A 6,231-nucleotide genomic window follows, 5' to 3' on the forward strand; every position below is an offset into this window, starting at 1 on the left:
TCTTTCTCTCTTTCTCTCTTTCTCTCTTCTCTCTCTCTCTCTCTCTCTCCTCTTCTCTCTTTCTCTCTTTCTCTCTTTCTCTCTTTCTCCTCTTTCTCTCTTTCTCTCTTTTCTCTCTTCTCTCTCTTCTCTCTTTCTCTCTCTCTCTCTCTCTCTCTCTCTCTCTTTCTCTCTCTCTTTCTCTCTCTCTCTTTCCTCTCTCTCTTTCTCTCTCTCTTTCTCTCTCTCTTTCTCTCTCTCTTTCTCTCTCTCTTTCTCTCTCTCTTTCTCTCTCTCTTTCTCTTCCTTCCTTCCTTCCTTCCTTCCTTCTTCCTTCTTTCCTTCCTTCCTTCCTTCCTTCCTTCCTTCCTTCCTTCCTTCCTTCCTTCCTTCCTTCTTCCTTCCTTCCTTCCTTCCCTTCCTTCCTTCCTTCCTTCCTTTTCTTACTCTTGTTTCCCTCCCTTTTCTGTGTTTTTTCCTTAGAATACTCTTGCCTTTGAATCAAACATTTAAGGAGTGACCCGAAGGAGTGACCCGGTTGGTATTATGAGATTACGAGTGATTCGGGGTTTATGTCCCATTTTAGAGTAGATTCTGCATTTTTCTAGTAGTTGCTTGTGAAGTCGGAGGCAAAACTGTGGAAGGAGTGACTCTGCTACTGTGCCTGTGAGATTAGTACGAATCCTTAGCGAACGGCCCAAGGTGAATCCTGTCCCTCAGGGCACGCCAGAGCCGTCCCTCGGTGACCGATCAGATGCTGCCTTGTTTGCTTCAGCAGGGCTGCAGGCAGGCAGCGAGGTGTTTGGACCAGGGATGTGACAGTCTGGGAGCGCATCGGAATTGTTCTGTTTCTCCTGAACGCCTCTTATTTATGCGCATAAACACAGCCGAAAGGTCACGCAGGAAAACACACGCGCACACAACAGCACACACCATAACCCCAAGTGAAGTCACATTTGTCTTCATAAGCCTTTCCCTAGCTCCCTAGCAATCCAGGGGGGAGGAGGGAACGTCTGCCAATTACTTGAGCGAGAGGGAGCCAGGTCTCCATCCATTATCGTGTCCCCTGGGGTGGCGAAATGCAACTTCATCTCTGAAGCGGGTGAACTTGGAACTGGGATTGAGCTCTCCTTATTTATCGAAACCATTGTATCAGAATCCACAAATCATACTTTATGTGTATTTATTGACACTTTTTTTTTTTTTTTTTTTTTTTTTTTTTTTTTTTTTTTTTTTTAAGCCATGCCTTATTCTAGCCACTTCTCAGCTACCATACGTTGTAAAGGAAAGTACTCCTGGGAAACGGGGGGAGCAATGAAGTGGGAAACATCACGGTTTTTTCGCCAAAGTTGCTGAAAAGAGCCCAGCTCCAGGAGCGAGGCCCGAGCCGAGCAGGCTGCCGTTTCCTGGCCATGGCGAGATCCAGCTCAGAGCCGCGGTGCTCCTGCGCTGAGCCCTGCGGGCAGGGAGGCGGAGTGCCAGGATCACGTCCTCGTCCCGTGGAAGGCGAGGGATGCCGTTCCGTTTGGGACGCATGGGTGTTTATCTGTGTGCCTCTGCACGAACCCCACCCTCCAGGGTGCTGTCAGGCCAAGTTCATCAGGTTTCCCGAAGGAAAACGCAGAGAGAAGGGCAAAATGTGCAAGCAGTGGCCAAGGCGGCCGAGTGGAGGGTTTCTAGGCTAAGCAGTGACCTGCCTTCCTGCCCACACATCACTGGGCACTTGCTGTGCCTCTGCGGCCGGGTCTTTAACTTTTGGGCTGGCAGGGGCTGGGTCGGGACAGCGAGGGCAGACAGGGAGTGCAGACAGCCAGGGCAGGCAGCCACCAGAGGAAGGGGAACATACGGCTATGGCAGGTGCTGCTGGGAGAGACCTTCTCCTTGTCTGGAGGAACATCAACCCCCACTAGGACTTTTAAAACTACCCCTTCAGTTCACTGACTAATTTTTCAGGCCAGAGAGGCAGAGATTTCAGCCCTTCTCCCACCTCTGCCCCCAGCGCTGAGCCGGAGGCTGAAGAGGTGAGGACCTTTGGGAGTTCTAAAGGTCCCAACTCCAAGGTGTCTTCTGAACGCTGGGATGGGGATGGGCACGCCGTCTCTGCAGCTTGCTATACGCATCCTACTGGATTCTCCTCGGGGGGGAAGCAGTCCCGCCCGGCTGGAGACACACCCCCGTCAGGGGCTCCTCGCTCCATCACTGAAACCGCCCGAATCGCGGCGGCCCGAGGGATGGGGGTGACGGATGCGGGGGGGCGAAGCCTCCCGACCCCGGGAAGGAGGCGGGCTGCTGCCGGCCCCCGCCCGCTCCCCCTGCTTCCCCGGAGGTAGCTTCTCCCTGCTTCCTTAGGGAATTGCAGCCAAGTCTGCCTCTGTCTGATGTTTCAGGAGACGGGAGGAGAAGGACAAGAGGGGTTTTTGTGGAGCACCGTTTGGTCTGTCACTTATCAAGTCCCGGAGGAAAAGCTTTTCTTCTCAGTCCTTGGGACTATATATATTTAAAATTATGTATGTATGTATGTATGTATGTATGTATTTATTTCTGAGAGCTAAAGCTCTGACCTTAGGTTAACTTTTAAAGCACCTCTAAAAATCGCAGCCTGACCGTAACTCTCGCCACTGAGGTGCTGCAGCGGGTCCCGGAGCCGCCGCTGCCCTGCTGCTTGCTTGGCCCGAGGGCGCTCCCCGGGGCCCGCCGGGGACCAGCACCTCTTGTCACCAGCCGCCGGTGGCCCCCTCTCCCCGCCAGGCACTGCCGGCTCCCCGGGCAGACGGCTTGAGCCAGGCTCAGAATCGCGCAGGCCTGGTAATAGATTTTATTTTAATGTTCACTGTTATTTCTATTCCTCGTGGGTACGTCCAGCCTCATGAATACTGATGGCAATAAACTCGCAGGCTTTGAGGAGAGAGTTCATTGGCGACACGACCATCCTGTAGCCCTACGTTTATGGCCCGAGATGCAAGGGAAGCACACATACATATACATTTACTTGTCTCCCCTAGTTTTTTCCAGCTTCAAATGCAAGAAATAGGCAGAATTCTTTAATTGAATGAACTGCCTATCTCGAGAAAGCAATAAAGTAACCCCTTACTCCCACAGTGAAACGATTTATAAATTAATTACTGTAACCCATTGTATTTGATTTCTCTTTTTAGGATTCCCCAAAGATGAATATAGTAAAGCTTATGATATTAACCATTAACGTCTGATCAGTTTGCTATATATCCCGACTTAAAAAAATAGCTAATGTGGATCTCGTCGCTCACTCTAAACCTTCTGGATATTTTCATTTCAGTAAATGTTAGTTTTACACTTTGTAGTCGCGGTATTTGTCCTACACTGAGTGTCACTGGGAGCACTGAGACAAAACCTACAGTACATGTGTTATTTGATGAAGTTCACAGGAAGTCAATATCCCATTTAAAGTGAAAGCTATTTTCCCTTTAAATGATCAAAATTAACCTTCAGAAGAAAAAAAACAAAACAAAACCAAAAGCCACAACAAAACACAACCAACCCTTTGGGTGAATGCACAAAAAGTATTTCCTTGTCCTAATGAGGACTTTCCTTACATCAGCAAAGACCTGCTAATTACTGATGTGCAAGCCGCAATAATTGCTTTTGCAGCCAAAGTGTAGAATGTTGTCATATTAAAAATTGAAACGCTTGATGGTGATTGAAGTCCCAAGGTAGTTCAGAACGTCTCCGTTCGGGAAAGGAAGAAGACCGGAGCAGCTAGGCAGAGGTCCGGCGGAACACTACAGGTCCTCCTGGCAGTAAAGTTTCTCGCTCTTTCTCTCAAGCGATGCGGAGGAATTAAAAAGCGCACCGAGACGCCCTTCCAGCTGAACACCCAGCGCCTGCCCCCTCTGCCGCTCCGCGGGCAAACCGGGTGCCGCCTTTCCCCCGCCTCCGCGATCGCTGCCGCTGCACGGACGCCACGTTTCGATGGGGCAGCCGGGAAAAGCAGCTCTGGGCCGCCGAGAGAGGCACGGAGAGTGCTCCGAGGGCTCGGGGGTCGGTCCTCAGCCGCGTCTCACCGCGCTCCGGGGTCCGCTCGCTGCCCAGACCGGGAGCGGAGCGCTCGGCTCCCCCCGCCCCCCCGCGCGAATCAAAGCACCTTCCGAGGGGCTGGGAAGTAGTTGCCTTGTCATGTAACACATTGCCCTGATTTATTATAAAATTTTAACGAAATCATGCATATTTTAACAGCCTTTAATCACTGCATGAAAATTTAATTCATGAACTGTAGCGCGTTTAAATAAATGAAGTGTTAATTCATTAGGATTAATTAATTTGTTAAAGGATTGTGTGCAAGGTTAAGGTGGAAGAAAAACTCTTTGTTAGTTTCGAGTCTTAATCACCGCGTTTTGCTAACAGTGAAGGTGGGGAAAAAAACCGCAATGAGGGTTTGTGTGGGGCGGGGGAGCCCGGGGAGGACAGCACCGGGGGAGGAGCGAGCCCCCGGCCCACGGACAGGGGACACCTCGGCTCTCCCGGCCTTTTTTTCCGAGCTGGGGACCGTAATCCTGGCTGAGCAGGTGGAGGTCGAGCCCCGGGCAGGAAGGGATGGGGCAGGCGCATCCCCACGACACCCTCTAGGCAGGGCATACGGGCTCCGTGCCGCTTTCCCGGCTGGCAGCCAGCGCCAACACTTCTCTCCCCAAAATCCGGAGGCAGCTCTACGGCGGCCAGGATAAAAAGCACTCCCGACACGGTTTTCTGTGAGATCCGGGTGGCCGCGGAGCCGCCCAGCCCCGTGGCTGGTCCGTACTGCTTTCCCAGGCAGGCAGGCTACCAAGGGGAGAGTGACCCGGGAAAGGGACAGGGACTCTTCTCGTCCCGTCCCTGGGCTCCCCCGGCGCTTTCTGCTGGTTTGGAACGGGCACCCGAGGGCCCCCTGAGCACTGTGCGAGAGTAGCCTGGCCACTTGTCTTCTTACCTTCCCTGAAAACCAGCACCCACACAGCCTGTAGGAGCTTTAGGGAGGAGATAATGCTTTTCTACTGAGAAAAGCTGAAAAAAACCAGGAACACTCAACTTTGTTTGTTCTCCACCCCAGTTTCACACTCCTGCTCTCTCTCACTATTCCCAGCTGTCAAAGCACACACCAGCTTTCCCCCATGCCGGCTGTGCTTTTCCCCGCACCCTTCAGCCAGTGAAGATGGCTTTTCCTGTTAGGGCTGAGGGACACTGGCACTAACTCATTGCTGGGCCACAAAGGCAGCACAGCCAGGCCACCCCTTTAAGCCAGGCCTGACAAGCAGGTGGCTTGACACAGCAGTGGAGGACTGCTGCGAGGGATCAAGGTGCAGAAAGGGCTGGACCTGGATTAGCAGCCAGGGGGGCAATCCTTGGAATAACCACAAAACCTTCATGTTGAGTTACCACAGAGCTGCTTTTCCCTGGTTCAAACCTGGGAAGGAAGAAGCGTAGAAGCCTTAGTCCATTTACATGGGGATACTCATGCCAAAAAGCAGCAAGGAAAGAGTGTCCACAGTTTGCAAAACTTTAACCATAAACACAGCACAAAGGAGGTGTAAGGACCGTATTTCAAGCCCACAGGGCTGGGAGTCAGAGGCATGACTTGGATGCTGTGCAAGAATTAGGATCAGTCAGTTTAAACTGCGTTGAAAGGGCATTAATTGGGTGAAGGAAACAGGTGAGAAATGCAGAAGGTTGAGAGATGAGAGACCAAGTCAGCACACCTTGTACTGCGTATGGAAACTGTGCACTGCCCCCCTTGCCCCCTTTTTAAAGGTTCTTCAAGAGACAATAGAGTACATTTAAAACCAAACACAGCCCAAGCCAGTATCTGGTGCTCACAGGCAGAGCTATTCTGGTAGCCCCTCACCCGAGGAAGCAATACCAAGCAGAAATGGACTCTCACAAGGCCTATAAGGAATGGCAGATAAACAGATGTGTAGGTAAAACAGGATAACAAAGTAAAAATTTGACCCTGGCACTCCCACTCTTACAAACCCAAAAGATTTCACTAACAACAAACAGGCTAGTAAGCAAACTCACTTTGTTGAGCTATTTACAGTCCTGGAGAGCATTCTCATGTGTTAAAATCTGCAAATTGCCTTGTATTTAGTACAGCAGGTATTACCAGATGAAGTAAGTATTTTGTGAGCTATTAAATATCATTAGAGATCATAGATCTCATCTGTACATCACTTGGAAATGTCTATTGTCTTAATAAAAATTGTAATAGTAAAGTTGTAGATCTTGTGTATTCCAGTTCTACAT

Source organism: Prinia subflava, chromosome 3, assembly GCF_021018805.1.
Source record: "Prinia subflava isolate CZ2003 ecotype Zambia chromosome 3, Cam_Psub_1.2, whole genome shotgun sequence".
Taxonomy (NCBI): Eukaryota; Metazoa; Chordata; class Aves; order Passeriformes; family Cisticolidae; genus Prinia; species Prinia subflava.